We start from the raw sequence: 10720 nt of genomic DNA, 5'->3' as shown, positions 1-10720 counted from the left end.
AGCTGTGACAAAAGTGTTTGCTGCCTCCACAAAATTAACCACAAAACCACTTACGAGAGAAACGTTTAAAGCTGAAGAAACAAACTTATTTCTCCTCCAACGCTCTTTCTGTTATTTTACACAGCAACACCGCAGGCGGACTGCTTAGTGGAAAGCACAACATCCGGTTGGTCCGTCACCATAAATGTTCGAAAGAAAACCAGTATTCATATATCTCCACCCCCGCCTTTTTTTGTATTGCAAAAGGAAATAAATCTTACAGTTCTCAAATAAACAAAACTAGGATTTTTAATGTATATCTATATATAGGTTTTGTTGCTGAACATACAAAAATACAAACAATAAAAGAATGAAACTTGTACTACTTATTAACTTCCCATGTGAGTGCGACTAAATTAAAACCCAAGAAAATAGAAATGTTCCAAATAATAACGGTGCTTCCTTTTTGTTTGCATATATATATATATATATATATATATATAGATATATATATATATATATATATATATATAAATACACACACAATAGTATCAAAGTCATAAGGTGTAGTGACACATACTTTACTGCACACAACAGTGGTGTCCTGCTGATTATACTACAACACTCACTTTTGGAAAAAGTCATTTCAAAAATTTTGGAGAATTTTTAATGTTTCTATTTTCAAAGTCATAAGGTGTAGTGACACACAATTTACTGCACACAACAGTGGTGTCCTGCTGATTATACTACAACACTCACTTTTGGAAAAAGTCATTTTCAAAATTTTGGAGAATTTTTTAATGTTTCTGTTTTCAAAGTCATAAGGTGTAGTGACACATACTTTACTGCACACAACAGTGGTGTCCTGCTGATTATGCTACAACACTCACTTTTGGAAAAAGTCATTTTCAAAATTTTGGAGAATATTTTAATGTTTCTATTTTCAAAGTCATAAGGTGTAGTGACACATACTTTACTGCACACAACAGTGGTGTCCTGCTGATTATACTACAACACTCACTTTTGGAAAAAGTCATTTTCAAAAATTTTGGAGAATTTTTTATTGTTTCTATTTTCAAAGTCATAAGGTGTAGTGACACACAATTTACTGCACACAACAGTGGTGTCCTGCTGATTATACTACAACACTCACTTTTGGAAAAAGTCATTTTCAAAAATTTTGGAGAATTTTTTAATGTTTCTATTTTCAAAGTCATAAGGTGTAGTGACACATACTTTACTGCACACAACAGTGGTGTCCTGCTGATTATACTACAACACTCACTTTTGGAAAAAGTCATTTTCAAAAATTTTGGAGAATTTTTTAATGTTTCTATTTTCAAAGTCATAAGGTGTAGTGACACACAATTTACTGCACACAACAGTGGTGTCCTGCTGATTATACTACAACACTCACTTTTGGAAAAAGTCATTTTCAAAAATTTTGGAGAATTTTTTAATGTTTCTATTTTCAAAGTCATAAGGTGTAGTGACACAAAATTTACTGCACACAACAGTGGTGTCCTGCTGATTATACTACAAGACTCACTTTTGGAAAAAGTCATTTTCAAAAATTTTGGAGAATTTTTTATTGTTAACTTTTCAATAGCATCAAAGTCATAAGGTGTAGTGACAAAACATTTACTGCACACAACAGCGGTGTCCTGATGATTATACTACAACACTCACTTTTGGAAAAAGTCATTTTCAAAAATTTTGGAGAATTTTTTAATGTTTCTATTTTCAAAGTCATAAGGTGTAGTGACACACAATTTACTGCACACAACAGTGGTGTCCTGCTGATTATACTACAACACTCACTTTGGAAAAAGTCATTTTCAAAAATTTTGGAGAATTTTTTATTGTTTCTATTTTCAAAGTCATAAGGTGTAGTGACACAAAATTTACTGCACACAACAGTGGTGTCCTGATGATTATACTACAACACTCACTTTTGGAAAAAGTCATTTTCAAAAATTTTGGAGAATTTTTTAATGTTTCTATTTTCAAAGTCATAAGGTGTAGTGACACACAATTTACTGCACACAACAGTGGTGTCCTGCTGATTATACTACAACACTCACTTTTGGAAAAAGTCATTTTCAAAAATTTTGGAGAATTTTTTAATGTTTCTATTTTCAAAGTCATAAGGTGTAGTGACACAAAATTTACTGCACACAACAGTGGTGTCCTGCTGATTATACTACAACACTCACTTTTGGAAAAAGTCATTTTCAAAAATTTTGGAGAATTTTTTATTGTTAACTTTTCAATAGCATCAAAGTCATAAGGTGTAGTGACAAAACATTTACTGCACACAACAGCGGTGTCCTGATGATTATACTACAACACTCACTTTTGGAAAAAGTCATTTTCAAAAATTTTGGAGAATATTTTAATGTTTCTATTTTCAAAGTCATAAGGTGTAGTGACACACAATTTACTGCACACAACAGTGGTGTCCTGCTGATTATACTACAACACTCACTTTTGGAAAAAGTCATTTCAAAAATTTTGGAGAATTTTTTAATGTTTCTATTTTCAAAGTCATAAGGTGTAGTGACACAAAATTTACTGCACACAACAGTGGTGTCCTGCTGATTATACTACAACACTCACTTTTGGAAAAAGTCATTTTCAAAAATTTTGGAGAATTTGTTATTGTTAACTTTTCAATAGCATCAAAGTCATAAGGTGTAGTGACAAAACATTTACTGCACACAACAGCGGTGTCCTGATGATAATACTACAACACTCACTTTTGGAAAAAGTCATTTTCAAAAATTTTGGAGAATTTTTTAATGTTTCTATTTTCAAAGTCATAAGGTGTAGTGACACACAATTTACTGCACACAACAGTGGTGTCCTGCTGATTATACTACAACACTCACTTTGGAAAAAGTCATTTTCAAAAATTTTGGAGAATTTTTTATTGTTTCTATTTTCAAAGTCATAAGGTGTAGTGACACAAAATTTACTGCACACAACAGTGGTGTCCTGATGATTATACTACAACACTCACTTTGGAAAAAGTCATTTTCAAAAATTTTGGAGAATATTTAATGTTTCTATTTTCAAAGTCATAAGGTGTAGTGACACACAATTTACTGCACACAACAGTGGTGTCCTGCTGATTATACTACAACACTCACTTTTGGAAAAAGTCATTTTCAAAAATTTTGGAGAATTTTTTAATGTTTCTATTTTCAAAGTCATAAGGTGTAGTGACACACAATTTACTGCACACAACAGTGGTGTCCTGCTGATTATACTACAACACTCACTTTTGGAAAAAGTCATTTTCAAAAATTTTGGAGATTTTTTTATTGTTAACTTTTCAATAGCATCAAAGTCATAAGGTGTAGTGACAAAACATTTACTGCACACAACAGCGGTGTCCTGATGATTATACTACAACACTCACTTTTGGAAAAAGTCATTTTCAAAAATTTGGAGAATATTTTAATGTTTCTATTTTCAAAGTCATAAGGTGTAGTGACACACAATTTACTGCACACAACAGTGGTGTCCTGCTGATTATACTACAACACTCACTTTTGGAAAAAGTCATTTTCAAAAATTTGGAGAATTTTTTAATGTTTCTATTTTCAAAGTCATAAGGTGTAGTGACACAAAATTTACTGCACACAACAGTGGTGTCCTGCTGATTATACTACAACACTCACTTTTGGAAAAAGTCATTTTCAAAAATTTTGGAGAATTTGTTATTGTTAACTTTTCAATAGCATCAAAGTCATAAGGTGTAGTGACAAAACATTTACTGCACACAACAGCGGTGTCCTGATGATTATACTACAACACTCACTTTGGAAAAAGTCATTTTCAAAAATTTTGGAGAATATTTTAATGTTTCTATTTTCAAAGTCATAAGGTGTAGTGACACACAATTTACTGCACACAACAGTGGTGTCCTGCTGATTATACTACAACACTCACTTTTGGAAAAAGTCATTTTCAAAAATTTTGGAGAATTTTTTAATGTTTCTATTTTCAAAGTCATAAGGTGTAGTGACACAAAATTTACTGCACACAACAGTGGTGTCCTGCTGATTATACTACAACACTCACTTTTGGAAAAAGTCATTTTCAAAAATTTGGGAGAATTTTTTATTGTTAACTTTTCAATAGCATCAAAGTCATAAGGTGTAGTGACAAAACATTTACTGCACACAACAGCGGTGTCCTGATGATTATACTACAACACTCGCTTTTGAAATATATTAATAATTTATGAAAATTAATGAACTAAATAAAAGAGACCCCTGCTGTTCAAACTGAGCACTGCTACTAAAAGGTGATGACACAGAAATGATGTTTCCTTTTTGGTAGATATAAAGACTTCCTCGGCATTGAGTGAAAGCCAAAATCTCCAAGCCAAGTGTTGTAGTGTAAACAGCATGATATGGAGTATATGTGCTGATGTTTACATCACCCTACAGCTTATAAAAGTGCTGTAGTATAACTAGCAGGACACCGCTGATGTGGTGGACACCTCCCCCATCTCAACACAACCTCCTTCACAAATCACTGTGGACCAAGTCAGAGAACAGCCAAGGAAACTTCATCCCATGAAAGCGGCAGGGCCACGCAAGGTGTGTCCCCGACTACTGAAGACCTACGCAACTGAACTGGGAGAACCGTTATGACATATCTTCTCCCTAGCCTGCAGTGAGGGAGAGTGCCCACCCTCAGTTAGACTTCATGCATCCTTCCAGTTCTTTAGAAGAACCAGCCCAGTCAGCTGAATGACGTCTGACCAGTGGCACTCACTCCACACCTGATGAAGTTGGAGCGGTTCTTCCTCGACTCCCTCAAACCCCAGGTGCAACACACCCATGACTGTCTGCAGTTTGCATATAGTGCAGCTGTTGGTGTGGAGGATGCCATCCTCTACCTGCTACAAGTCCACTCACACCTGGATAATGGGAAATGGCACAGTGAGGATTCTCTTCCTGGACTTCAAGTTCCTTCAACACCATCCAGCCCGTTGTGCTCCAGGACAAACTGAATAGGATGTGAGTGGACCCCTGCCTGGTCACTTGGATCTCCAGCTACCTCACAGACAAACAGTATGTCAGGCTGAAGGACACCATATCTGATGTTGTAATTGACAGCACCAGCACACCCCAGGGCACAGTGTTGGCCCTTCTTCTCTACACCCTGTAGACCTTAGACTTCTGCTACAACTCAGCTGTGTCACATTCAGAAGTTCATATATGACAAAACCATTGTTGGATGCATCAGGGATGACAGAGAGGAGGAGTACAGGAGCCTAGTGAAGGACTTTGCTGCCTGGTGCGACAGAAACCATCTACAGCTCAAAACCTAAAAGACAAAGGAGCTGGTCATTGACTTTTGGAAGTCCAGACCAAATCCACAACCAGTTCTGATCCAGGGAGCTGAGGTGGAGGCTGTGGATTCCTAGAAGTACCTCAGGCTGTGGCTGGACATCAAACTGGACTGGACAAACCACACCAACCACCTGTACAGGAAGGAACAGAGCAAGCTGGACTTTCTGAAGAGGCTGCAGCTGTTTAACAGGCAAATCCTGTGGATGTTCTACCAGTTCATAGTAGCCACCGTCCTCTTTTAAACTTTGGTGTGCTCGGGGAGCGCAGCATATCGAAGAAGGACACATTCAGGCTGGACAAACTGACCAGGTGGACTGACTCTGTGGTTGGCATGAAGCTAGGCTCTCTGGTGATGCTGGCAGAGAACACTGGACAAACTGCTGGATATTATGGAAGATGTCAGTCACTTTCTGCACACCATCATTAGTAACCAGAGGAGCCTCTTCAGCCACAGACTGCTCCTTCTTAAGTGCAGGACCAACAGACTGAAAAACTCCTTTGTCCCTCATGCAATCAGACTGGAGAACTCCTCACTGGGGGAGGAGGAGTAACAGGAAGACCGATGATGGGAAGGAGAGAAACAGTAGGAACCAGTAAACCAGTTTTGATCTGTATGTCTGGTATTTATATTTATATTTACAAACTTTTTTTTTTTTTTTTACTTTCACTTTTGATACTTTGTGTGCTTCTTACCCTGTGTGATGCTATACAGTGCTGCTGGAACCTCGGTTTCCCTGAGGGAGTTTTCCTAAGAGATCACAAAAAGTGCTATCTAATCTATGCAGACGTGTGCAGGAAATTTTGTGTCATTACACCTTCTAACACTGACACAATTGTAAATTTAAACAAGAAATCTCTCAAATTTTAAACAATGACATTTTTCCAAACTGTGTTGTAGTATAACTAGCAGGACACCACTGTTGTGTGCAGTAAATTTTGTGTCACTACACTTTATGACTTTGATGCTACTGAAAATATAAACAATAAAATTCTCCAAAAATTTTTTTTAAATGACTTTTTCCAAAAGTGAGTGTTGTAGTATAATCAGCAGGACACCACTTGTGTGCAGTGAATTTTGTGTCACTACACCTTATGCTATTGAAAATATAAACAATAAAAAATTCTGCAAATTTTTTTAAAATGACTTTTTCCCAAAGTGAGTGTTGTAGTATAATCAGCTGGACACCACTTGTGTGCAGTGAATTTTGTGTCACTACACCTTATGACTTTGATGCTATTGAAAATATAAACAATCAAAAATTCTCCAAAATTTTTGAAAATGACTTTTTCCCCAAAGTGAGTGTTGTAGTATAATCAGCAGGACACCACTGTTGTGTGCAGTAAATGTTTTGTCACTACACCTTATGACTTTGATGCTATTGAAAATATAATCAATGAAAAATTTGCCAAATTTTTTAAAATTACTTTTTCCCAAACTGAGTGCTCTGGTATAATCAACAGGACACGGCTGTTGTTTGCAGTGAATTTGGTGACACCACATCTTGTGACTTTGATGCTATTAAAAATTTAAAAAATAAAAAATTCTGCAAAGTTTTTCATAATGGCATTTTCCCAAACTGAGCTCTGTAATATAAGCAGCAGGACCGCACTGATGTGTGCAGTGAATTTGGTGATATCACTCCTTATTACAATGATTCAATAATTGTCTGGTGTTTTTTTTTTTCCATGTATGCACTTTGTAGACGGTCCCTAAGCTTCCGTTTCTCTGCCGGCTGCCCGTTCAGATCAGTGTTATTTTTTTCAGCTCAGAGGACGGCTCATATGGATAAAAAATAAGGTTGTAGCTCGTTGTCTACCTTCCTGTTAGAAACTAGTGGTGTTTGCCTTTCTACAACGTTTCTCTTCAGATCTATTGAGCCGTGAACTTCGAATCTGTGAATATCTTTCTAACTTTACCTAAGTCTTGGACTCCCCCTTGTATGGAGGGAGGCAATCAAATCACTACACTGCCCCCCACCTGAAGCTCGATTTTTCCCCTGCAGATGCAACAAAGTGCCCTTTTGATATTTTCAGATTTATTTAACATCATCAGTCAAAACAACTATTCTGCATCACTTTATTTACAACAGAGTAACACCAGAGGATCTCCAGCACACAACCATGTTACTGACAGATTGTCATGATTACTGTAAAACAAATACAGCAAGTAATATTATGTTGCTTGCTAAGTTTTTCCATAATTGCTGAACAGCTCGCTCAGTGAGAGGAGCTACTGAATTCAGGTCTACTGTGACAAGGTGAAGTCCAGACTGAAAAGATGTTCCAACTGGCTTGGCTAATCGGGAATCCCCTTTGGCTGACCTGGTAGAGCCTTGGTCTCAAGTACGAGCAATCTGGTGTTTGAACTCCACCATGGCCACATCGCCGCAGTAGAGATGACAAGATTAATTCAAGGTGGAGGTGGGATTACAACAAGGATCAGCTCTGAGTCCTTTCTTGTTCACAATGGTGATGGACAGGTTGATGGATGAGATCAGACAGGAGTCTCCATGGACTATGATGTTTGCAGATAACATTGTGATCTGTAATTAGAGTAGAGAGCAGGTTCAAATGAACCTGGAGATGTAGAGATATGCTCTGGAGAGAAAGGGAATGAAAGTCAGGAGGAGTCAGACTGAGTACATGTGTGTGTGAATGAGAGGGAGCCCAGTGGTATAGTGCAGTTACAAGGAGTCAAGGTGGTGAAAGGAGATGAGTTTAAATTCTTGGGGTCAACTGTCCGAAGTAATGAGAGTGTGGTAGAGAGTTGAAGAGAGTGCAGGCAGGGTGGAGTAAGGTGGCAGGAGTGATTTGTGACGGAAGAATATTGGCAAGATTGAAGGGGATATTTTACAAGACAGTAATGAGACCAGCTATGTTGTCCAACTTAGAGATGGTGGCAAATAATAAAAGACAGGAGGCAGAGCTGGAGGTGGCAGAGCTGAAGAGGTTTCAATTCTCTTTGGGAGTGATGAGGATGGATGGGATTAGGAATTAACATATCAGAGGGACAGCTCAGTTGGGACGGTTTGGAGACAAAGTCAGAGAGGTGAGATTGAGATGGTTTGGACATGTGCAGAGGAGGGACCCAGGGTATATAGGGAGAAGGATGCTGAGGATTGAGCCACCAGGCAGGAGGAGAAGAGGGAGACCAAAGAGGGTTATGTATGTGCTGAGGGAGGACATGCAGGTGGTTGGTGTGACAGAGGAAAATGCAGAGGACAGGGTGAAATGGACATGACTGATCTGCTGTGGCGACTCCCTAACGGGTGCAGGCAAAAGAAGCAGGACTGAAATTTTCCCACATTGGTCACATCAGTGTAGGTTTCTCACAGCGTGCCTCTATCAGTGTCATTTTATGGATGATGAACAGCTGAGTTTTCCTACATTGGTCACAGATTTTGGTTTTCCCCAGTAGGGAGACGTTGGTCATTTTAGGGAAGATGGCTGACTGAAAGTTTTCCCACATTGGACATGACATGTCTGTTTCCTACAGTGTGTCTCTATTCGCGCCATTTTTCTGGATGATGAATAGCTGATGGTTACTTGTCACAGCTGCGTGGGTTTTCTACCACTGGAAAAGCTGTTACTTTGCTGACAGGATGACGCGGTTGGCAATTTATAACTTTCAATTTCGGTTTGGACAAAGACGAGGAAACAGCATCTCAAATGAATTCTGCAAGCACTTGTCCCTTGTAGTTCTGAAGATACCAAAGGCTATCTGCACTGCCAGGAGAACAACTTCTCCACCTGCCTGGAAGAGTTCAGAGCCAATCCTACAGGTCCCTGGAGCTTTTCGCACTCAGCTGTTTCACCACAAAATACAATAAGTTGCTCCACATAAAGTCACACTTCAATGAAAAACTATACAGTTAAAACCATATCTACCTTAAATATAAATTGGAAAGCAAAAGTCACACTTAAGGATTTAAAGCAACCTTGAACAGATTATTCATACAAACATGCAAATACTGTTTTAGTATACAATTACTCTAATCAATTGGGATTCTACCAATCAGTTCCCATTCCACACAACAGTTTGCATCTCATTTCTGAATATGCAATAAAAAAGACTTTTTACATCCATATAAATTGAATGAAACCATGTAAATTTTGATTTAATCCGAATAACAAAAACAATTCATTCTCAGCACTTGGGCTGCCTGGTAAAGTGCCTGGAACTCTGTATTTGTAATTTATTAGTCTCTACTTCAGTTTCTTCTCCAATATAAGCCCTAGTAGTGTTCATTTGACCCAAAATCTACTGGTGTCACATTTAACAATACGGGTTTGATCCAAAAGTCTTTGTGAATAAAAACATTATAAATTACGTGCACACAAAAACGTAAGCTTCTCCAACATACAGACAAAGATGTGGAAAATAGATTTCCATGGCCAAATATTTTTAATGGTGGAAACTAAAATTTGAAAGTTAAAACTAAAATATAGTATCTAGTTGTGGCCTTGGGAAAAGCAAATGCCTGGGTCCCCCCCAAGGGGGTGCTGCAGGAGTATGGGTTATGGTGACTGCTGCAACACAACTCTCTATGACCAAAGTAAGAGCTGTGTCCACGTTCAAGGCATTTGATCAGATTTGATCCTGGTGGATTTTGGACTACGTTAGGGCTGCCTCATCCCTGTTCATGATTTACATTGACAGCATTTCAAGGCACAGTCAGAGACTGCAGTGTGTCCAGATCAGTGACCCCAGAATCACATCTGTTTTTTTGTGGATGATGTGGTTCTGTTGGCTTCATCAGACAGTGAGCCCTGTTGTGCACTAGGCAGGTTTGAGGCAGAGTGTGAAGCAACTGGGATGAGGATCAGCACATCCAAATCTGAGGCCATGGTCCTCTGTCAGAAAAGGGTGGACTGTCCCCTTTGGGTCAAGGAAGAGTTTTTATCACAAGGGAAAGAATTCAATTATCTCAGGGGTCTTGTTCACAAGTCGGGGTAAGATGTAGTTCAAGATTGTGGCTGCATCTGAGATCTTGCAGACACTGTATCGGACTGTTGTGGTGAAGAAAAAGCTGAGCCAGAAAGACTTTTGATTTACCAGTCGATTTACGTTCCTATGCTCACCTATGTTAATGAAATTTGGGTAATGACCGAAAGAACAAGGTCGCACACACAAGTGAAGGGGACAGGTTGAGAATCTCAAATATCTGGGAGGGACTCAGAGGAGAGCCTCCGTCTCTTTGCATATAAAGGAGCCAGCTATATATTTTGGTACTATATTTTGATCATTATATTTGACTGAAATTGAAGCAGTACGTTTGAGAACTTTTCTCATTTGACATGAGGGTTCAAGGTAACAGAAAGCACTGCATCTCATGGCAAGAGTAAAGTCCACTAACACAGTCAACTAG

This window comes from Thalassophryne amazonica, chromosome 1 (genome assembly GCF_902500255.1).
Source record: "Thalassophryne amazonica chromosome 1, fThaAma1.1, whole genome shotgun sequence".
Lineage (NCBI taxonomy): Eukaryota > Metazoa > Chordata > Actinopteri > Batrachoidiformes > Batrachoididae > Thalassophryne > Thalassophryne amazonica.
This window is presented reverse-complemented; position numbering follows the sequence as displayed.